Source organism: Melopsittacus undulatus, chromosome 8, assembly GCF_012275295.1.
Source record: "Melopsittacus undulatus isolate bMelUnd1 chromosome 8, bMelUnd1.mat.Z, whole genome shotgun sequence".
Taxonomy (NCBI): Eukaryota; Metazoa; Chordata; class Aves; order Psittaciformes; family Psittaculidae; genus Melopsittacus; species Melopsittacus undulatus.
The window spans coordinates 37,679,719-37,704,736 of NC_047534.1; the positions used below are offsets into that span (position 1 = coordinate 37,679,719).

A 25,018-nucleotide genomic window follows, 5' to 3' on the forward strand; every position below is an offset into this window, starting at 1 on the left:
CCTTCACCCCGGCGCCGGGCGGAAGGGCGGCCCGCGGCGGGATCCGGCTCTGGGCCGGAGGCAGGCGGGGCGGCTCCGGGGCTGACGTGGCCGCCGCGCCCGCCTCGGGCGGGGTCTCGGCGCCTCCCAGCCGTTCCCTGCCGGGGTGTTTCGGCCTCGGCTCGCCCCTTCCACAGCGGGGCCCGCTTCGGCCTGGCCTTGGCGTCTTGCGCAGTGTTGCTGCTTAGGAGAGCCGGCCTCAGGCACCGCAGTCTGTGCTCTGAGCCTAGAGCCTCACAGGTCTGCAGACAAAAGACTACGAACACGTCAGTTTCCTTGGGGGTATTTCCCTGCAGCTGCCCTCGCCTCTGTGAGGCTGGTGGCAGAGAGAGGACCCCAGGGCAGGAGGGACTGTGGTGGGCCCACCGCAGGTGGTCACTTGTGTGTCCTGACACAAGTCCACATTGGCATAAATATCTGAAAACAAACAGGCCTGGGATGTTGCCAGAGGTTTCCCGCTGAACGCAGCTATTCCCGTTGGGCAGAGGACAGCAGAGCAAAGAACAAAGTGTGGTTCTGGTGGCTGGATCCTACCCGGAGGGCACTGGGGTGAGCCTCCTCACTGAGGTTAGGCTAACACCTAAGTCCAGTACGAGGGCTGTGAAGGGACTGGGAGGTGATAGGGTGTTTTGAGGTGGGGTGGACTTTTTTCGGAAGTATGATCAAGAGCTATTGAGCTTGTTACCAGTTCTTTGTGAAGACAAAACACATTTGGTTTTAGGAACAGGGCTTGAAAAGGAGACTGTCAAATACACACTGCAAGAAGTTTTTGCAAGAATTTTCTGTTTCAAAGATAATCCTGGATTATACTGGAGTATCTGTAACCCAGAATTTCTTGCAGTTTCCCCCACCATACACTTGCTTTGTTTGAAATCCTGTCATGAAGTCTTAGGGTTCACTCTCTGAGCTTACTCTGATTTATGCAGGCAGAGCCAAATGTTAATTAGATGCTTCAGCTGATGAAACTGACATAGAAGCACCTATGGCTCATTGTTGAAAGTGAAATTGATTCGTGCTTTTTGTGTTTGCTTCTCAGACTCAGCTAACTCAACAAGCATTTCCGTTGTGTAATGTTTTAGGGAAAAATCTGTTTAGTCAACAAAGACAGAAATATTGTACTTCAGTAGAGTGTACCTGAGAAATTAGTTTATAATTTTCATGTTATTACAGACTTACAGAAATCAAAACATCTGTCAGACTAATGCTGAAAAATGTATCTGCTGAAACATTTACATTTCATTCCTAATGGTTATGTGCCTTAGTGGGTGGTTGCTTTAGTTTTAATTTTCAATTTTCAGAATTTAAATGAGACTTCTTATAGAAGGACTGGCTTTTTGTGGCAACATTTACTTCTTTATGTGTGTACTCAGTGACTTGGGATCTCTCAGATGGGGTGGGGATGTTGTCCTGCTTTCATTAGAAGCTCATTTGGCACATGCTGATACATGTAGTCCCCCAGGGATATTAAGGAAAGAATGCATGCTAAAATGTTAAATGTATCAGTCTGAAGCTAGATTAATGTAATTAACTGTCAAGTGTTTTTTTTTTTTTTTCAGGCCAAGCTTCATTAAGAGGAATATAAGCAACTGCTAGGTAAGTGAAATAAGTTCTCTGAATGCATGAAGCTTAGATGTCAGTGTGTGATGTATTCTGGAAAAGCTCTCTTGTTTAGCTAGAGGAATACAAGAGCAAGCATTTCTTGATTTTCAGTCATGATTAAAACTTTAATAATAACTTTCAGGTAAATTAATGTTATGTTTTTGAAAATCATAGAGTCATAGAATACTTAGGGTTGGAATGCAAGTCTAAAAATATCACTAAAGTATTTGCTTTAATTCCTAGTGATAATGAGTTTGCTGAGTTATCTGCTGCTCTTTTTGCCAGTGGTGTTGAACACCTAATTTGAGCGTTAAAGGAGATAGAAAGCAGACATTAGTCTTAAGAATTATGATCCCTTTAGCAGCTATCTATCCTAGTTTTGTGGTATTACTGCATTGTTTTTTTTTCCGAGTTATATTCTGATTTACTCAATAAAATGCTTCAGGTTTTTTGTTTCATGGTGATTTTATTTTTTTTTAAACTGATATTTTAAATCAAAATTCATGTCTGTATGTCTAGATGGGAAAATAGGGTTATTTTTATTTCTACACTGTACTGGTCATGTAAGAACTGTGCTGTGATGTAGCTGTATTTCATCAGTCAAGGAATATCTACCCCTGTTCGGTTTACTCCCCTGCTCATGGCTATGGGCTTTTCTGTTGCATCAAGAGGAGTGAGGGCCTTGAACAAGTGCCCAGAAACAACCAGGGAAAGCTGCTATAGCTTGAACATGCAACTTCCCTGAATGCTAGTGCTTTTGATTGACATGGAGAGTGTAATGACATGAGACCCTAATGACTTTACGTGACTCACAAGTCACTTAAAAGCAACTTTATGCTTCACTTTGTGATAGGCAGTTGTCATCTGCTTAAGTGAAGATCATACTGAAGTGTAAGGGAGCAGGGCCATTTATGCACACAGTGAGTGATGTTGCCATTTCTTGCCAATTTGAACTCTAAACTGTGAGAAAAGAATGAAGTTCATTCTGAACTAAGGTTGTCTTCAGTAGTCATGTAGTTAAATGGGTCCCTGGCTTAGTGATTATGTTGTCTCTCTGCCTTTTACTATGTTTGTTTTGAATCAGCTTTAAAAAGTCAGTGCCAACAACTATAAATAATAATTGTGAAACCTTTCCTTTTTGCTGGAATTGCCACATCAAATCTGTACTTGGTAAAGATAGTATCAAAGCTTTACGCACTATGCTCAGTCTTTACATCCCTCTTTTTCTTCTAAGTGTGTGATTATGACTTTGTGGAATGATGTAACCTGATTTTATTTTTGCCTGTGGAACTTGGGGACAGCATACCTTGTAGCAGTTGTCTTTCATGATGTGAATTCTAAGCAGTTTCTTTAAACCTTCACTATAATCTCTCTTAAATCTTTCACACTCATCAGTAGTTGTACCCTAATATCATAGTAGCCTCCATACCTACATCTTGTTTGGAGGTCTTGGTTTTAAAGTCTTAATAAAATAAAATGCATCATATTTTGCATGTTTCACTATTTCTGCTTTAGTAAAGGGGATAGGAAGGAAAAATCTACACCACTGGCGGTTAAATAAGGACTATTTAAAATAAAGGAACCCAGTATAATTCTGAAAAAAAAACATTAGTATTATCATGAAAAAGAAATCAGAGGAGCTGGACAGTTCAATTTTTCACATGTATTGGAAAATAGACATTAGGTTGTTAAGTTAGTATTGGGCATGAATATTTGAATTAATTTGCGGGTTATGGTGCAAACATAAAATTACTTTGCAATTTAAATTTAGAAAGCCAATTGGAAAGAATGCCATCAGATATCATTTTATAGAATATATAAAATGTTTAATTAAGCACTATAGCCATATAAACCATCTGCTTCTGTTTAAATAGTCAAGATGTTGCACAGGCATTTCTTGTAATTTAAAACATCTATGCATTTTTGATTGCTTTAAAATTAGCATTCAGCTTTCGTAAGGACTTAACTTTTTTTTCCTGCAGTGAGATAGGCAATCATTATTAATGATGAGGATTTTGAGCAGAAATTCTGTTCATTTTAGCACATTTTGAACTTATTGATTTTTGTCATTTAAGTTTTCTGTTCTTACTAGCAGTTTAAGGAAGATCGAAAGCCAAAGTAGACTGCAGCAGTTCAAAGGTTTCTCTATGATGCATGGTAGTTAATTTAGGAGGAGCTGGGCTTTATTTTCTTTTTCCATTTATCACCTGTGCCTTTTCTCACAAACTGTTTCATTGATGCTTAGTAGCCAAAAGGATACAGCTCTATCAGGCCGTGCTATCTTCAAACTAATTCCTGCTGCAGGCTGCTAAAGAATCAACATGAGCATGTTACTATAGAGCTGGCAGAAGGGCTGTGAGAAGGAAGGGTATGGCTCTTTAGTCATTCCCGGTGGCAGAATTTCTGGGGACTCTTTGCACGTTGAAAGCCACCTGCCAAATCCAAACTAAACTCTATAAACATTCAAAGGAGCCAACCAGAAATTCTATAGCTTTGTTAGCAAACTTACAAAATCTTCTGTAACTAGAGTGTGGCCTTAGAGAAGGCAGAGCTTTATATGACTTTAACTTTCCAGTGTGTTTGGAGATTCGGATGCAATTGAAAAGCTGTTTGCAAGGTGCTTGTCAGAAGAACAGTTGCTGACAGTTTAGAAAAGATGAGATAAAATGAGGTATGACTGGGGGCAGAAGCTTCCTGTAACCTATATTTCACAGTTTAAGGGTTTCCTCACAGATCTTGAATATAGAAATGTACTTTCTATCTGACTAGGTCTGCCAGTGACTGATCTTTTGAATTCCTGATTTTGATGTTACAAAGTGCTTTTCCCTTGGAAATACCTTTGGAATGGTTTATCTCATTCCAGGGATTTATACCTCCTTGTGTTTCCTAAAGGTATCCCTGAAATCTTTATACCTGTTTTACTGCAGAGTTTACTATATCGTTATAAGAACAAAAAGTGTTAATGTTGTTTTTATAAGACTAAATAGGATAAATTACTTTGTAGAAATAAGCTTTGAGTTACAATATTTTATAGGATTTTCAGACACTTTAGCTGATGTTCAGAGATGGCTTCACTATAGTGCACTAAAAGATTAAAATTTTTGACAGATCTGATTCCTAAACTTCTGTCTTCCCCTGCTCTGTGATGGCTTAACAGTTTTTCCTAATTCAGTGATAATTTGAGGACAAGGGTGACTAATTTGTAACCAGTTCATCCCTAAATTCAACTGGTCCTTAAATTGCTCCTCATCTCTTGAAGTGAGAGGTGCATGCGAACCACCACAGTGTAGCAGATGCTGAAACTGCCTGAGTACTTCACCACTTGATGTTTTAAATGTCGATGATTCAGTTCCTACTATCCTGGAAGGAGTTTTTATAAAAAGAGAGCAGAAGAACATTATAAAAGAGAGTAGAAGAATAACAGTGCAGCTTTTCAAAAAGTCTAAAACCAAAGCAGAAACTTTCAAAAATTATGATGGATGTGTCACTTTGTAGGGAGTAGCAGAGGCAGTCATCTGTCAATGTACAGGAAAAATAAAAAGAGCAAACAAATGGAAGCTGTTCTTCATACTCAGTGTTTAATCAATGGGCAAAATGGGCTTGCTTCTCATTTATCATTTAAACATCTCTTTGGGGGTTTCAGATTTTTAGTATTGTACTCTATTTCTGCTGACTTCCTGCTGCTGTGCATGCTGCACTGACCCCTTTTCAGCAGCTCTGAGCTGACTGGATCTGTTTGGAAACAAAGCATCCTTACTGCAGTACTAAGATTTCCCATTTTCACAAACCACTTCCTATGGCTATGGCCCATGAACAGCAAGTTAAATTGTTTGACTTTAAGCCAATGATATGAATTAGGATGAAACGACTCAAGTCTGTGTTTGTCCTACTTCCTCACTTTACTGCATAGCTTTTTGTTCTTCAGTGTTAAATCTGTTAGTGTGTGTTTATGTACCTACGTATGTGTGGGCTGCTATATTATTTGTGCCAGGCTGAAGACCAGGTTTTCTGCTCTCTATTCATCGGTTTGTGCTTGGGTGTTGTACTCTTTAGTGGGTGCAGTTATTATTCTCTTTAGACCCTTTAGTCCAGACCTAGCTACTTGGACTAGGAAAAGCTCAACTTGCAGGAAATAGAGGCAAAAGTTAAAAGGAGAAAGAAGAATCAGTGATTAGGCAAATTCAGTTGGACGAGGCAGAGTTGGACATTTTTAGGCTAGAGATCATCAAATCATGCTTGTAAAAGGCTGTGAAATGGACTGCTGTGGCTGTACTGGGTTATTTGAAGATTAGTATTTTTCATATTAATGGCTTAGGTTGCAATCTCTCACTTCTGTAAACATTTATTCACAGAAATAGTGAATAGTTAAAATAGTCAAACAGTTAATTTGACATAATGAACATTATTCTTGTAAATGCTCTTCAGAGCAAGGGGTTTACGATGGAGCTGTATGGTGCTATTTATGTGGGGCACCTCCCCTTGTCAGCGTACAAGTCTTTCATAGCTGCATTCCAGTTGTCTTTGTGCCTCAGTATTTGCTTATGGCTCTTGCATTTCTTCTAGCCTGAACCATAACACACAGTGTGTAGTGAAAGTTGTATGTCTTCAACAAATCCGCATATTCTCGTATACAGTACGGGCAAACTGTGTGGCAGCTTGTTTGCAGACTAGAAACACAGCTGTTGTCGCTGAGATTTAAAAATCATCCTCCCTTTGGGAACATTGGCCATTCCTTTGGTTTTATTTAGTATTTTACTAGTGAAGGATGGAGGAGGGGTTTGACTGCTGTTGTCATTGGTAATGATGCTGCCCCTTCCACTTTGCAAGTGGGTGAAGGTTTATTCATTATGGACATGCTCTAGACTGGAACATCAAACTGCATACAAGTATGTGCTGTATTAGTGTGTCCTCTTCCACCTCTGTTGTAGCTGTCTTAACATACAATGCAGTTTCCACATATGGTATTGTGCTTAGTTTGATTTCTGAAGGCAGCCCTGTAAGAAAAAGGATTCTCTACTGGTATGACGTATATCATTTTTTATACATCTAGCTTTACAGGGTGCTGCAGTTTAAGCCTTGCAATACTACAGAGAATTTAAAACTGGTTTACTTGCATTGTCAATTTATTTAATTTGTATTTATGATTTCTGATGAAAAGAAAATGTTTAAAAAGCCTGATGGATAAACACAATTTATTATTTTAAATTTCTCATGATTCACATTGAGATATCCATAATGAGCCTAAAGAATGATAGCCAACCAAACTTGGCTTATTAATGTAAAACTGATGTTAATGACATTATTTTTATTTATAGTCCTTTAAAATTGTTCTCTGTGCTGCTGTTAAAATTAAAAAAATTAAAAAAAATTATAAACAGATTCCTAATTTGTGCTCTGAATCATTGTGTAGTTTTAACTTCTATGCTGAAATTGTAATAAAGATTTCTAATAAACACTAGCTTTTTATAGCATGTATCAATTCAGTCAGTTTACTCTTGAGACTCTTGCAATAAATGTATGTACTAAAGTCAAAATACAGAGTGTTGTAAATGCCCAGTCTGGTTGCTGGGCTGGATCCTACCAGAGGACTTCTTTCCCTGCAGTGTGGACTAGTGTAGTTTTATTGAACTCACTGGGAATTGTCACAGCATCCTCTTCACAACTCTGGAAATCTCAGCTTATTTCAACTTCTTTACTAAGTGGCATTTGAATTAAGAAAAGAAAGAATGCTTACATTTGATTTTACCTCTGGCCTCGATTTATGTTTAACATGAAAGGTTGTAATAATGCATGATTTCTTATCAGCAAATTATGAGGATATTAGTAGGGTTATTTTGAAAGAAATATTTTTCAAAGTAAGAGGAAGTGGTTTAGCACACATGGTCTCAGTTCTATAGGTACTTTTCATTCATGTGTGTTTGTTTTAAAAAAAAAAAGACCATGACTTCACTGATGTGTTTTATAAAAAAAAATAAAGAAAAAGAAAAAGAGGATGTTTTATGTGTGTGTGAATGGTGCAGAACTCAGCTCTCTACAATCAAGGTAATAGATTTAACAGCTGTAGAAATGCCATAATGTATTAACATAATTCAAGGCCAGGCTGAATGGGGCCTTGGGCAGCCTGGTGTTTTGGAACTAGGTGATCTTTAAGGTCCCTTCCAGCCCAAGCTATTCTATGGTATATGATCCAAGAATTTATCAGACTGTGGCAGAAGCCAAAGTTACTGTGATTCATTTTTGTTATGTAAACTAACATTCATACATGGATTGCAAATCAATATGTTTCTTCCCTCACTGTCTGTGATATTTATTGTAAACATGTAAGCACTTTTTATTTGCTTGGCATCCATTCAAACTTGTGATATTTACAAAGAGCTTTGTACTTGCTTTTAGAGTAAACTTTAGCATCCGTATTCAGCCACTGCTGTAGCTGAAGCTGAGACATGTGCCTGTGCTGGAGATGGCAGGAGTGGGCAGCGATGGATCTGCACTCAAGCATTCAGTCCTGCCCTGGAACTATGTCAGAGCTGAGATGTGGGCAGATCCGAGTTTTGTTTGTGAAGGATATTGCCAGGGTGCCTGGTCTTGCAGTGGGACCTGGACCTGTAGGTGGGAGATCTAGGTCCTGCATAGGTCCAGGTCCCACCTGGACCTGCTTCTCTACTACAGTCTGGGCTGCCATTGGTGAAGTCAAGGATGCTTGGCTGCAGGCACTTGTCTGAATTGGTCTGCAGCACAGAGGAACTGTGTTAATGTAATTGTGCTGAACTCAGCAGCAGGATAGGTTAGCAGTAGTAGCGTTATGAAGACCTCTGGAACAGAAGGTATCAGGTTCAACCAAAAGGGATGTTTTAGCTGTTGCCTCCTAGGAAGGGATTAAAAGTGTGGTGCTCAGTCTCAGCTAGGATGCAGAAATTTGGTGCTCAGATCTCTCTGCTTTGGTTGTATCCTATCTACCTTACAAATCAGAGCTCTCAGAACTGTGCTGTCTTAGTTTTGGGTTAGGAATGTTAAAAGCCTAGCCTCAGTTTAGCCCCAGATTAAACAGTCTGCTGGACTAGCTGCAATAAGATGGGAGCTCAAAGTTACCCTGCTGGAGGCAGAGTAGTTGGTTGGCTGCTGTGCCTGCTGATTCCCTAACTAAATCAGTAGACAAGTGGTTTAGAGTAACTACTGAATTTATTAATTTTTTTAACATATTTTCTGAGAATGTTGTCATAAAATTGTTTTAATCACAGACTAAGTGCTACTGTGCTTTTTGATTCCTTGTTGTGGGTTGCAGTATATTCAGGTTTGGAGATAAACATTGACAAACCCTTTTAAATAAAATATGGAGCAACCAAAAGGGGTTCTCCATGAACAAACTTACATTGATAGTGATGCATTCCTTTGGTTATATTTGAAAAACTTAGATTGCAAGCATACTACCCCCCACCTCCCTAGCATCTTTTACCCAGCTTGAGGGTAGCTGTAGGACCTATGAAAGACAAAAGGAAGCTAATATGAATTCAGTGCAGAGTGAGCTTTGTAGAAGGTCCTGAATTTATTTTATGTTTGAAAACTTATCTGATGTGTGGAATATTTGTCAGTCCTTTCCAACCCATAGTAACGGATGCTAGCTTGTATTATTAGTATGTAAAACTAGAAGGAAGTTTTAACTGCATTAGTAACAAAAATTGGTGTGATATAAGTACAATATGTAATTTTACAGTGAAGCATAAAGGAAATGTGACATAATGCATGTATTTCTGTTTGTCTGGGTACTTAGTAGTATGAGGTGATTAAAAAAATTACACTTTTCTAGAATATTGTTGCTCTCTAACCCTGTAGTCCAATCAGCTGACTGAACTCTGGCATATAGGTATCAAAAGCCTAGAGGACTGTATGATGCCATGCAACATATTCCTCTTAAGCAGTGCTGTTTTTCAAGAGACTGTAGAGACAGTTCTGTGCTTAGACTTAATATTTTAGGAAGGCTGAAATATGTAAAGCATCAAGCTCTTATACCTTTCCTTTGCCAGGCTCTGCAGAGGATGACTATATCAGCCTTAGAAGTGCACCCAGAATATTGCAAAAGGGAAAACCATAGAATAGGTTAAAGAGACCTTCAGAGCTCATCTAGTCCAACCCCCTTGCAATGAGCAGGGACAACCTCAACTAGATCAGGTTGCCCAGAACCACATGCAGCCTGGCCTGGAATGTCTCCAGGGACGGCGCATCCACCACTGCCATGGAATGGACTCAGTCAGAGATCAATATGATCAGACCAAAAGCCATTTATTGCAAAGCATTAACTCCTTATATACTATTGCTTACACACAGCTACAGCGATTTGGCATATCATGATTGGATGCATGTCTTGAAGACCCTTAGTGACTAACATGTAATTGGTTAAGCACAGGTGTGAGAACTTGACCTCGAACACTTGCCAACAGTCCACAGTTCTTGTAACTCAGTGAATTCCAGCTTCTTCTGATCTTGCTTGCTTAAGCTTCCTCGGGCCTCTCTTGGCCTTGCTGTATCTTTCGGGGTTATTCAGAGGTCATGTACTAAATATCCGTTCTCCTGTGAGAACACTGTCTCCACACACCACCTCTCTGGGCAACCTGTGCCAGGGTTTTACCACCCTCATTGTAAAGAATTTCTCTTTGCTGGTGGCAAGGACAATGGGTTTGAGTGCACCCTCGGCAAGTTTGCTAATGACACCAAGCTGTGGTGTGGTTGATGTTTTGGAGGGAAGGTATACCATCCAGATGGACTTGAGAGACTTGAGAGGTGTACAAATACATGAATGTATTTAGCTGGGAATGTGAAGGTTTTTTTCTTCACTATTCATATCTCAGAACTTTTTTTGGAAGAGAACTAGGTAGGGTCTTGGCACATATAAATGACCTATGCAATCTTTTATAATTCAAAGTTTGTATCAAAGAGAAGACTCTAGAGGGAGCCCATCTCACAGTTTTCTGCCCTGAGAGAAATGGCTTTTCAAAGAAAATAAAACCATTTCCATAATTGAGTAATTTAAAATAAAATCTCATCTGGCTCTGAGATAAAAAGAAAATATCACAGTATTGTAGGACATTTATTTGCAAACAGCTTTAGAAATTTCTGAATTCATGAAATCAGTTCTACCCTACCAGTATCCGTATCTTTTGAATACTATGGAAGGTGTACAATAGAGGATTTTCAATCTTTTGCTTACATAATAGAAGGCAATTTAGGATCTTTTTCAAAGAGCTCTTGGGACCCTGTGAGTGCAGTAACACAGAGGAGATGTTTGAGCACATGCTTTTTGAGGCATTCTACTTGTGTGGGCAGTGCGGAAACACAACATTTTTGAAGGTCAGAATACAGGATTTTACAGCTGTTTATGAAAGCCTGTATATTGCATATAACTTCCTACCACATGTCAGTGGGCGCATCAAATGTGGGTCATACGGTAATAACTTTTTCAGCCACGATTTGTAATTAAGTAGCTGTGTTTCAGTTGGCACTGGACAATAGACCTGACAGCAGTTTATTGTTCATGGCTATAGTGATTATTTAATTTTAATCCTTAACTTGTTGATTCCTCACTAAGGAAAGAGGCCTTAGAATTTATCAAGGTTTTTGTCCAAGACAGATTTTTTTAAGGCTGCACCTGTACTACCTGATGTTGTTTCCATCCCCTGTGACTGGGTTTCCTGCCCGTAATACTTCCAGGTGACAATGCCCACCCAGCCTCCTCTCGTTACGTAGAAGGTGCATGCTGAAGTCCACAAGACAGGAAGTATTCCCAGTTTCAGTCTGGATGTAGCTGGATGCACCAAAAGTGAGAGTGAAAGCCTGAATCAGAGTTAAAAGCATACTTCTGTTTCAACTGCCCAGCCTTATATTCACTGTGCTGGGTATGTTAATTTCAAGGAACTGGAAGATGGAATGTTTCCGAGGTTTGTATTAATAGAGGATAGTGGGGCAAAACCTGTTGCTTTTATAAAATACTGAAATGCAGTATTTGTTAATTCTGAGTGACGGCTTCCATAATTTGTGTAGCAATTCGCAATGGATTTGGTAATAAAGACATTCAATATCTTAATTGCACTTTACATTTATTATCTTGGTTTTTAAATGGTGGAGCTAAACCCATCAAAATCTGTTTCCAAAGACAGTATTCAGTATTAACTGCCTTTTACTTGCATTCAAATTACTCTGTCATGCTTCTAGCTAACAGCAAGCATTTTTTTGAACACTTCACATTAGCAGAAGGTTATGTGTGTACTGCGACTTATTCACAGGGTAACTTGTATCAACATGGTATTTACAATTCAAATAGGAGCAGAAATGTATGCAATTTACCAGGACACACTCTCTCCATCCATCTGTTAGACTGTGCTCTTAGAATGCTCTGTCAACTTAGAATATTCAGAAAATACTATCCCAAATGTCTTTCCTCAGTGTATATACCATTTGTCACCATGCACTAGTGGTTTATTCTGGATAGTTTTGTCCAGACTAGTGTGGTTTAGTTCAACGTACCTTCTAATCATGAAGAACTTGGCTGAAGTAGCTTTGCTGAGATTAATAGGAATTTATTCCTAATTGTAAGAAATCACAGCTGCTTGTGCATTTCTAAAAAAAAATTAGCAGCAGTTCTGGTTGTTTTATGTGCTTTAATATATCAAAATATGTTAATTAAAAGACTGCATACATTTAGTGCAAAGCTATTTGTTTTAATGTTTTGAAGAGTAGTCAGTGCTATTTCTGCTCTCTGTCCATAGGAGAATGAACACAGAATTGTTAATTTTATAGGCCTTTGTGGTTCTGAGCGTGGATATACAAAAGGTTTGTAAATATCAACCAGCTGATTTTCACAACATTGCTCTGGAGTAAAGGAATATTTCTATTCCCATTTTAAAATTGGCGATATGCTATCCAGATTAATACTGGAGTAATACGTAATTTTATGTGCATCTTTAAGGAAAAGAGAAAGCAAAAACTATGTAGCTTTCTGAAAATTGGCATTGTCTAGTTCCACCTATATAGACAGGTTACCAGCACTCCTGTTTTCCTGAAGATCAATGACATAAACAATTTCTTACTCATTAGAACAAGAATAAACTGGGTTAGTTTAAACAGCAGGAATATAGTTTTTCTGAGACAACTTTTCTTTTTTACTAAGACAGGCATGGATGTCATACAAGCAAAGAGGCAGCAGATTTGGAAGATGTGAAACCCTATTTCAAGGACAACAATAAACAACTGAAGACAGACTGAGTTATTAAACTCTTCAGCTGACACAGTGACAGTAAGAAAAGGATATAGTCCCGAATGAGCAGATTACTAGCAGTCTTAACAAACTGTCACTGCAGGAAATCTTTTGTAGCTACTACCATGGACTAGCATTTTGCATTTTCAAAATAATGTGTTAGTTTGCCTCACAAAGGCATGTGAACCCCAGTTTGTATTTTGCAGTTTCTTGCCCAGCCTTTTTTAGTCTTTGGTTACTGGTTGTCTTGGGGCATTTGGCTCTAACAGGCCCCTGATAAAACTGTTCGGGTAGCTCTTTCTGTTAGGTGTGGAGTATGAGCTCAAATGGGCGAAAGTCTTTCTCTGAAAGACTGGCTGTGAAGGCCAGTTCCTGTGTTACATGGAGAAAGGAGCTTCCTGAATTACAGCCAGCAGGCTGTAGTCTTCTAAGTGTTCTTCAGATGACCTTGCTGGAATTGGTGTACTAAATGGTATTCAGGTGTTGGTGAAAGGTTGTACTTGACAGATTTCAGTGTCTAAAGTTAAAGTTCAGAGAGTCTGGAGAAATAGGGAGATTTGTGGACCTCAGAACTTTTCCAGAGCTGGAGGTAAAGATTTCTGGACATGGGTGAAAGAACCTTTAACAGAAGTAACAACTTCCAAGTAGTGAGTGGCTATGAAAATCTTCTGAAAGCACGATTTGGAGGAAAAATGCTATTTACTTGTTTGAATGACTGACAATTTCATCACTAACATTTTATACAGCCTAAAAGCTCTTTTCCATTAGACAAAGCAAAGATAAGTATATGCTAGTCCTGCATCATACTGATGCATGTAGAAAATAATTCTAGCTTTCTGTAATTGTTTACGTGAACACCAAGCTTGAAAGGAAATCATGTAAAATTAATTGGTGACTCTGCTTTCAGTCATGTATACAATTGTGTTCTAAACTAAAAATCTTGAAGTGTCCTTCAGACAAAGTCATCTTAGGTTTTTATAATAAAGTTGATTGCTAACTTGTGGAAGTAAATCATAGGAGTGTTTTTCCACTTGGGGGCTTGAATTTATTTGACTGGACTCTGATGAGGGATTTTGGGTTTTTACTGCTGTGATGAGTAAATGCCACATTCTTGAGAATGGGCTCAGTTTAAAGAAGGGACACATGCTGGCCAGCATGCATGAAATATCAGGTAAACTGATGATGAGCCTTGCTCCAGTCCCTGTCTTATTCTAGGTGATTCATAAGCTAGATAGAAAATTGCTGAGGGATTTTGTTTAACCTAAGTGATGGAATTGTGTTTCTACAATAGAACCACTAGGACTGCGTTTCAAAGGCTGTGTGAATAGAGACTGATATTTTCACTATATGTAGTACACTTATTAGTTAATTATTTATTCTACAACAGTTGTTTAATATCCTGTTTGAGGCATTATTTTTGTGAGACTCGATTGTTGTTGATACTGATGTCTGTAGTTCGTGATATGATCATGAAGATACATGGCAAAATAAATATTATGGTTTAGAGGTATGCAAAGTGAATTTCAGTGAAATATGGCTCATTTGAGGATTGCTTTTTGTTTTGTGAGAAGGAAGAATGCAAATATTTGTGATGTAGATGTGAATTACACATTTTCTTCATCCTAAGGAATTCATTAGATCGTTATATTTTCCTTTTCTCTTGAATCCTTAGCCAGATGTGGGCTTCATTATCTTTAGGCAGATGGTTTTTACAGACCGTTGTGTTCTACTGAGCAGTAATTAATGTCTTACTGCATAAGGACAAAACTCTGTGGTCTAAGCTGAGTGAAAAGGTATATCATCATCAGAACTTAAGTTACTTTAAGCTAGAGGGTGATGAGTCTGTAGAAGAGAGGTTTGGTGAAGTGTGGCCACGAGGTTAGGAACTTGCAAGAGTACATTTTTTAAGCATATCCTCTGTGATACTAACAAACTAGGAGCCCGAGGGGAACTGACAAGTCTTTTCTTGCCCGCTATTGATCTTGCTGGTTTGCATCATATTCTTTGGTAAACCCAAGTTTCCTTCCCTTTGCCTGTCTCCAGTCCCAGTATAAGGAACTGTCTTCTGTGGTTCTCCCCTTCCACTGGAAAAATGGGGGTTGAATGTGAAGAGGGAGATAATGTACCTTATCAGAAAATACAAAGTTGTTGCTTCTTGCTGTGATACTAGATATCTTCAATTTTAGGGTTGGGATGACTTGAAGTATTTGGAATCTGGACAGGAATTTCTGGTGATTGATTTGGCACATTTTGATATTTTTCTCTTTTTTTGTGTAATTCTTATAACATGGTATGTTACAGACTTCAGAAGTCAGCTGGCAGTTTTATCTTCCAATTCCCCCCTGTTCTACCTCATACTCAACAATTTCTGTGGTTGTCTTGAAAATTAGATTGTGTTTTGGTTACTTAAAATATTCACCTTCCTAATGCTGCTAAATGGTGAACAGCTGCCAGTGTTATAATGACTTTTTGAGCCTCATAGTATGAGGAATACTTGAGTGAACCCTTTTCTAAGATAACTTTAGCTTTCTGTAAGCATGAGGTACTGCCGACTGCGTAACAGTACTGCCAAGCTTAGTATTATTAGCAAATAATCTGATTCACTTTGACAATAAGTATGATTAAGGGTTTGAAGTGATTATTGATTTTTATTCCCTCATGTGGCATCTTTAATTCCACTAAGCAAGTCTTCTATTTACAGAATTTGACCAAAAATCTTTCAAAATATGCTAAACTATAACATTCTGTAATATGTTACATTTTAGACTCTTCATCTTATGTTGCCAGATGAATTCTGGCATGTGATGCAATTCTGGCTGGCAGATGAATTCTCCATTGGCATTTGTAGGAAATAACCTATTTTTTACTTATGCAATCAAATATATATCAGATGTTTTTTCCAAATAATTTTTCCTGTGTACATTTTATGTATCTATTTTATTTCTGTCATACACTTGGGGAGCACTACAAAGATTTTCTGATTAATTGTCTTAAAGTCTTCAAAAATTCTATCTCTTTGCATGATTTGAATGTTAATTGTTCATGTTAGAAAAAGTCATGTTACATGTAAGTCTGATTTTAGAAAGTTTTTCAGAATCTTGCATATCCAAAGATGAGTAAGAGCTATGTCTAGTATTACTTTTGACAGATAATTGAACTTTCTTCTTTATATAATTGTAATTCTATAAGCTAATTAATTGTTTTTGCAAATGAAACTAGAAATGGGTTCTGATAAATTGTATTCCAGTACTGATTAACAGCATGATCTAGGGTTACGTGATTATATGCATTACATATTTGTTTAGAAAGGACAGATAGAATGTGTCACTTGTAGCATGGGTAAATTGCTATTGAGATCATCATTCTATTTTTCAAAAAGCAACCATTAAAGGTAAAGGCTGATCTTTCAAACATGTTGCAGCTGAGATTAATGCACATACAGGAATGGAGAAAGTACTTTCTTTGGAGACTGTAGTGTTGTCTAGCAAGTATACATTAGTGTAATGTACATGAATCCAACCTTAAACTGTGGATAACTTATTAATGATTTGATCTCTGCCTTGTTTTTGTAATTCTAAAAATTGGATTAATCTATTAAAAATGCTGAGGGCAAGAAATCTTTATCCTTTTATTAATCTATATAATATCTTAGAGAATCCCATTTGAACTGGATATAACAAACTGTCATATTTAGTAATACGTATATATACAGTATATATATGTTGATTGATGGCTTGGCTTCGTGAGCGAAGATTCGGGAAGGGCTTTATCTATGCTTAGTACAAGTACATTAACCAAGGGCATGTGGGATATGCAAAACTGGTTGAAAAAAAGCCAGCTTAGGCAATCAGAAAGTATCTGACCAGGACTGACATCTCCTGGGCAATCACAAGCGACACATGCTCTGGTCTGCCCGCATGCAAAGTTGGATCTGCAGCTTCCCATGCACATTGTCACCTGCTGTTTCAACCCTCGCCTGTCCATACAGACAAGCGAGAGTGAGCCCTTCCAGCCTGTGCAGGGGAGTTTTTAGGTGAGGGCAGCGTGTGCAGAACTGGCCCCACCCTTTACAGATGAGGTTTAACTGCCAGGGCCTAGTGAGCTAGGAAAGCAAAGTCCTCAGGTCGTAAGTTTTATAAGAGTGTCCTTCTCTTAGATGGAAGACCTTACAAGGCTAGAGAAGCTCCATCTGCCCGGGTTTGAAAATAGGAGTTTTCCTTCTCCTGTGAGGAAGGCCTGGCTTCGCTAATGAAGATTCAGGAAGAACTTTAACCCATGCATTCTGAATAAGACCGTCATCTCCTGGGTCAGTCTCAAGCGACCGATGATGCAATAGCACAACATCAAGCATCTAGGTGGGATTCTGACTTAGAGGCGTTCAGTCATAAGCCCGCAGATGGTAGCCTCGCGTCCAGTAGCTCCTCAGCCAAGGGCACGCACCAGGGGTCTGAACCTGCAGTTCCTCTCATGCTGAGCAGGATTACTATTGCAACAACACATCATCAGTAGGGTAAAACTAACCTGTCTCACGACGGTCCAAGCCAAGCGTTCATAGCTACATCTCTTTTTGATCCTTCTATGTCGGCTCTTCCTATCATTGTGAAGCAGAATTCACAAAGCATTGGATTGTTCACCCACTAATAATATATATATGTACATGTTTATAAACATGTATACACGTATGATGGACAGCAGAATTTTCTGTGTCCTCTGCTTTTTTTGGAATCATTGATATTTTTTTCCAAGTAGGTCCTATTTCTTAATCATAGCATCACTTGTCATATCATTTTGAACAGATATTTCTTCCTAAATATTACCTGATGCTAATAGGCATTGCAACACCCATGACTTTATGGTGTGCAGGTTTGTTTAACAAGAGTAACCACAGTAATGTGTGTGTTTCTGTAGATACAGAAATCATATAGAAGTTGATGTTTACAGAGTGGTGCAAGAGAGAACAGTAGAAGAGTGCTTAAATTAGGAGAGAGGGGTGCTGCATTAGGTATCAGGTGTCAGGTATCATATATATATATGTGTGTTTAATTTGCTTCTTTTGGTTTTGTGCTGCAATGATAAAGGCTGCTCTGTCATTTTAGAATTTTAAATTTTTATTTTTTTTTTTACCTGTGAAATGCATCTATTTTTATGGCATGTGTTTATGAGTACTAAGATCTTGCCATTTCATTCGTTTATAGGATAAGATCAATCTGTTTCTGCCTCTTATAGAAGTTCATTTTTGTATACCATACATGATATTGTGACTCAGAAGACAAAAAAAATCAACAGGTATCACAAAACCATTCCACAAAAAACTGCCCTTTTTGGTTAATATATAGGTTGTATGTAGTTTTGTAAAGCATTTTTAGGGGCCTTTTTACCCCTGTGGTCTCAGTTGAGTGGCTATAACATTACACTTCAAATGTGTTGTCTAGTGAGACTACTAGAAACTTGCATTTATTAAAATGGGAACTTCGTATGGTTAGAAATGCCTTTGTACTGGACTGGTCAGATTAAAACTGTGGGAGAAACCAAGCACACCTTTATGTTATTTGCTTTTGTATCTGAATGAGTGGTGCAAAGACATAAAGAAAACCTGTGTAGATTGGTAGCAGAAGGCAGAAACCATGCCCTTTTTGCACTAAAGAAAGAAAAGCCAACAAAGTTTTATAATCTGGGAAAATTATGTAGATTGATGTAGTGCCTTTAGCTGCCTATTCTTTTGGACTACTGAGTGCTGCAGGGATGCTCTGGTGTTAGAGATGCTGCTTTCTAGAGGAGAAAATTCCAGTTGCAAGTAAATCCTAATGGCAGTTAGAGAATGGGAAGAAAGTATATAGCTATCTGATAGTTTTGGATTTCCTTAAAGGTGTTATCTTTCATTATGTAACTAGTGGCATTGCAGCAGTCCTGCTTGAGTGAATGTTGTAAAGCTCTATAATGTCTGTATATGTCTTTTGCATCCTTTTCAAAGGCAGGATGTTATAAAGCCATACACTTTTACTATAACTCTTCCTGTTTTCTTTCATGTCTACTACTGAATATGTAACTGAACTTCCATTCAAGACATAGAGAGCTGAACTGTAAGAAATTTTGTGATCAAAATTCAGTGTTATGAATATCTATAATGTGAAGTATTGGAAGGATTTAATTAAATCCCTGTGCACAGTTGAATACATCCTGAATTTCATTTCAGTTGCAATCAGTTGCATCTACAAATGGAGTTGGTATAGTTGCAGGTTTTGTGACATTTGATAAAGGATTTTTATTAGCAGTCTAAATCAACTGCAATATTTGAGAATACTTCTTCATTGTGGCTTTTTTAAGTCCAGTAGTAAAGATGGGTTTTATTTCATGGGAAACCTAGTTGGTAGGATGCTTTAGGAAAGGAAGATGTTTAAGGAGTAAGGATCCTACAGTTGCCATTCAACAATAATCAAACAAAAAGTTAAGATTTAATGCTTGATGGGTTTTGTGGTTTTATGCAACTGCATTAAATAGGACTCCCATTTCCATTTCCTTGGGGAATGGGGGCTTCATAGTACTTGTATCATTTAAAGAAACCATGTGTCTCCAAAAAGGCAAAAATATCATAGGAATGACATTTTAAAATATACCGTGTTTTTCCACATTAAAGTTTCTTGTTGAAAGGCGTAAGTTCCCTCACCCCCACCCTTTTAGGGTAGAAATAGACACAATTTTGCATAACCGTTTTTGCATGATAAATTCTCATGTTGGTTGTGAATACTCATACAAATGTGACTACAGAAAAGTAGAATGGAAGAAATCAGATTGTGCTTTTTGATTAGTGATGAAATGGAAAAGCTTTGGTGACAGATATATCCAAATTATGTGAAACTGAAACAGTTCAGATGTGGTTAGTTTCATTTAAGACCTGAGGAATGGTGATGCCTCTGAGAAATGTGAAAGATTGGCTGTACCATTGAAATATATTGAAAATACAATGAAATTAACAATCCAAGCTGCAGATCCTTTAGTTTCTCTGCTTTATGCACTGAGGTTTTTATACTGATTAATTCACTCCCCACCTATGATTCATTCAATAGCATACCCAGCCATTGCTTTCATGTTTTGGAGCACTGACTGCAGAGATACTATTTTGGTCTCCAAAGCAGGCTCTTGGTTTTATGAAGTGTGCAGCATTCATATCAAGTTCTTGTTCTAGAAAGACAAGAACAGTGTTACTTTTCATTGCAATAAACTTATGTGCTTAAAGAAAATTGTAAGCACTCCTCTGGAATCAAAGATGTGTTACTGAACCAAGTATCTCTGATTTTAATTACTAAGGAAATGTTGGTCTCTTTTTCAGTACATCTTAATTAAGGATAGAATTTCCATTCAAATTGTTTAACTAATACCATGTCTCTGACATCAGTGTTTTTAAGCCAGCCTTTTATTTTAAAGAGAGATCCTGCCTTCGCTTTTATCCTCTGCCGTGCATTTTGCCCTGTCCTTTGGGTTGTTGCCAAGGGAGCACATAGTATGCTGGAACAAGAAACCATGCTGATTGAAAATGAATCGTTTTTTTCTGGGTTTTTTTTTCTAGCATAGTTCCAGCCAAATCAGTTTTCTGGTAAGCTCACCATGTGGCCACACAAATGCTTACACTAATACAAGGGCAGCAACAGTAATACACTATTTAGGGTAAGGGAAAGGAGCTTGCCCCTTTGGGTAGCAGTGTGGTATCAAATCAGATTCGTGGGGTCCATTGAAGCACATTCTTTGTTGTCCGGCATTAAAAAGTTAAGCAACCTAAGTGGTTGCACTCATATGACTACTATCGCTTATGTTGAGGGTCCTTCACCTCAGGGTGGAGTTGTCTTTCACCTTCTCTAGTTTCATTGCTCTGCTTAGCGGATGGGGTCCATTGTAACAGGACTGTGCAGTTGATGCAGAATGAAGCATGGCAATTGAAAGCTCCTTCCTTTCCTGGAAGTCTGCTGTTTTTGCTGTGAGAGGGAAAAAGTGTCCAGGCATTTTACGCTATGTCTGCAGCAATAGTTAGCCACTAATATAGTCATGTCGATGGAGCTTTAAGTGAGAGAAAGCAAGCTGGCTTTCAGGGAAGCACTGATACTAACAATGTTAGTGTTTCTAGTGTTGTTGGTGGTACTATTTTTCATTTCTATCAGTAGTTAAATCATTTGTTGCTGTTACCCAGAAGATTTCCTCTATTAGACATTTTTCCTGCTTGTTTAATTCTTGTTCTTTGCCATCTTTGTAAGCTTCTTTTCTAAAAGTATCCAGCTTTTAAAGGAAATAATTTAATGTCTGGTTTTTAGGCATGCGAATTATCTTCCATGGTTGCACATTCAAGTCAGGGCTCTCAGTCCGTCTGCCAGTAGAGATTCTTGCTGGTGCTGCTACTTTGTTCAGAAGCATGTAATCACAACTTCCGGATTTTCATAGTGTGATTTTAATTTTGTGTTGCCATAGCTGTAGCCTTTAGGGGTAGCAAGGAGAGATCCAAGCAAGATTGAGAGGTGAAGCCTCCTCATTTTTTAAAACAGACTAGTTCAGTAGCCAGTCCCAGCACTCAAACTCATACCCTCCAGTCTCCTGAATATTTCTTTATGGAGAAGTGCTGCATCTAATTTGACTAACTTGTAGCCAGATGTGTGATGGAGTGGAGCTGGCCTGGGAGTGAAGAACTGCTGCCTTCTCTAGCAATTATATATTACCACGTTCCTGCTGATCTGTAATAGCATCTACTTGCAGACACTTACCTGTGGCAGGTGCAATGGCAGGCAGAGTTGCTTACATCTTGATTGGGCTGCTGATTTCCAAGGAGTAGGAAAATGAGCAGAAAGGTTCTGTTCTCACTCTATATTCAATAAGAAGTTACCAAGTTACCATTTGTCTTTTAGAGCTTAAGTACGCTTTGGATTTTTTTATTTTAATGTGCAAAAGTTGGAATATTTTATGGAGATCTTCATCCCTACGTAACTGAATGTGGGGAGAACTGCTCCAAGAACAGGTAGAAAAGAAAAAAATCCTACAAAAAAGGAAATATTTGTGGTCTTTGTTCTATCAAAACATGTATGTGATACAAGTATGTGAGTGACTTTTTTAACCAGCAATTTATTGTTGTTTGGAAATCTCTAAGACTTCCTGATTCTTTGCCAAATTTATAATTAATTTGATTTAGTATTTATTCTGATAACATGAGCTTGCTCAGGATAAAATAATTTTAAGGATGAGATAAGTTATACATTGATAAGTCGAATAATAGGGCCTCCATTTAACCATAGAAGCAATAACAAGCAGCCTTAGATATGCTTGTATTCAGGTAGTATTTTTAATACAGAGCTCTATGTAACTTTTGATAATTCTTTCAGGTAATAAGCCCTTAATCCCATATATGCAATAATATTTTTACACACTAATTCATGTGAAATACATGTTATCCATTAATACAGGTATTGCTAGACAATGTTTCTGTTATTGTCATTTTTCAAATATATGAAAGTTTAAACACAAAGAAAAGATACACAATGAAATGCAAACATTCTGAGCTGCTTGTCAGTGAATCTTAGATTATGTTTCATATCAGGATGCTTTTCTCTTCTTTCTTTCAACTCTCTCCAGTATTTAGATATGATCAACTTTTTCAGTCTTGGGATTGATGTGGGCTTTGAAAGTTTTTAAGGGGAGGGGGAAGGAAAAAAGATATTTTAGAAGATAAAGTTCTAAATTTTCTTGTTAGAATTGCAAAAATTATGTAATAGGAACAGCAAACAATGAAATAAGAGTATAACAGCAGAGAATATGAGAGGCATCTTGATGGTGATTAAATCCAAATACTTGAGAGACAGTCACTGCTAAAACTGGTATAGTTTAAGGGTCTTATATATCTTAATTACTTGGAAGAAAGAAAAGGTCATTTGCATGGCATGCTCTCAGACTTCACAAACCATTCTCTGCATCATGAATTTCAAAGTACTGCTAAAAATATATCCTTCCTGCTTGTTCATACCTTTGAAGAGGTAAATGTAGACACATTCCAAGGAACCTTTCAGTGACTTTTTAGTTTTTGAGTGTGTGTGGGTGATGAAATCAAAGAAAAAATAAATGTCAGCTAGTATTTTGAGGTCAAATGAACTGAAATACATGGATTATTCTCCTTTCTGTGGCCATTTGTTTGACTCATTTCTATTGGCTGTATGCTCCGAGGCATCATGTTTGCACTTGCACATATCCTTGCGAGCACATGAGCACAGGCTTTTTGAGCAGAAATTTTGCATCATAATACCTAAGCTATTGATAATGGCCTGTATGAAGTAGAACCATAGAATAGTTTGGGTTGGAAGGGACCTTCAGAGGTCACCTAGTTCCAGCCCTCTACCATGAGCAGGGATATCTTCCACTAGATCAGGTTGCCCAGAACCACATCCAGCCTGGCCTTGAACGTCCACAGTGATGGTGTATCCACAACCTCTGGGCAACCTGTGCCAGGGTTTTACCACCCTCATTGTAAAAAATTTCTTCCTCACATCCATGGAATAAAGAACAAATGAAATAAATAAAAAAGTTGAATCAAATTATACACATCACTATTTTCAATTTTTTAGCATAGAGCTGGCATCTGAAAAGGTTGCAGTGACCTGTGAGTGGGGTGGGTGGTGGCTTTGTTTGATTTTCTTTTTTTTTCTGGGGGAGTGTGATTGCTTTTTTGTTTTGCTTTTATTTTTTTGTTTTTAATAAAAAACAAACCAGTTTTGACTTACTTAACCTGCCTCTGCTGATTTTGCAAACATTCAGATGCTGCCTGATTTTTTTCCATACTGGGGCTGTTGTAAACTTTGGAAGTTTCTGGAGGATTTTTACTAAACGCTTCTTGACTTGTTACTGTTTTTGCTCAGTTGATTTTTTCCAGATGTGAAACTGTTGTGATGAGTCTTCAGTAGGATATGGGTATGTGTTAGGATTCCTAGGTGTTATGTAATAATTTTCGTTTACATCTCCAGAATAATCTGGCCAGAAGCAGAAGCACTCCTGGCCCTCAGCAGAACGTCTCTGTCCTATTCCTGCTCTTTGCCTAGCATTTCTCTTGGGCTGAGCATATTTTGGCCAAACACATGAGTCAGAAAAAGTTTACTTTAGTAAAGACATTACTCTGATTGATAACCTGGCAGGAAAGTATCAGGTTGAGTCCCTGTGGGCCAGAGTGCACATCTGTTTGGAGCAAGAAATCTTAAAGTCTGAGCCTTAAAGTCCAAGCCATAGAAATTGCTTTATTGCTGTAATAAGGTTATTTATTATGTCAGAGAATGGCACTCTCTAAAGCATAGAACTGGTATTTCAGCTATATCTCACAGAGTACAGGGTTGTGCACTAATTAATTGGGATTCATTGTCTCATGTGTCTATGCTGTAACAATGACTCAGGAAATTTCATAGTAGTTCAGAAGCATCTTGAATCCCAAGCTTTCTGTTGACCTCTGTGCTGGCAGTTTCAGTGTATTTCCTCCAGGTCAGCAGTGGATAGTGAATCAGTTATTCTGTGGCAGTGTGCCAGTTTCTTTGCTGGTGTACATGTAGCTCAGAGGAGTCATTTGCAAATTCAATTTTGGAAAAATTAAACAGGATAACCCCCTGAGCAATCTGACCTCATAGCTGACCCTGCCTTGAGCAGCAGTTTGGACTAGAGATCTCCAGAAATCCTTCCCTTTGCGACCATTCCACAGTCAAGAATCTCGCAGAGTACCAGAAAATGAAGTGGTTGTGTAGGTGGACCTGAGAACTGATTTCTACCTTCTCTGATGAGCTAGGTCACTAATACAGGTTGCCCAGGACCATGTTTAGTTGGGATCTGGGTATCTGCATGAACAGGAACTCTGTAACCTGTCTGGGAAACCTGTGCCAGGTGTTCGGCTACCACTTTTATGACAGAAGTGTTTACTAAACTACCCATCCCTATTAAGACTTGATCATGTAAGTAATGCCAAAGTGAGAACACACATCATCTGTGATCATTCTGTGATTCTGTGAATGTTTCCTTGCAACAGGAGATCTGCAGTTTCTGTACTGGATTCTGTTTATACTGTCACTAATCCTGTCCTGAGTGATCTCAACATTTTTTTCACTATGTGCATCATCCGTGAAGCATTTACTCACG

The 25,018-nt window shown here is 38.2% G+C and overlaps 1 long non-coding RNA gene across 1 annotated transcript in view; it reads left to right on the forward strand.

Annotated features, from left to right (window-relative positions):
- Nucleotides 1–1,595: 1,595 nt before the first annotated feature.
- The window catches only part of LOC115947096 (uncharacterized), a 69,518-nt gene continuing 46,095 nt past the window's right edge, over nt 1,596–25,018 (forward strand). Inside the window, exon 1 of the long non-coding RNA XR_004081057.1 lies at nt 1,596–1,632. This is a non-coding gene — a long non-coding RNA (uncharacterized lncRNA). The remainder of the gene's footprint in view (nt 1,633–25,018) is intronic.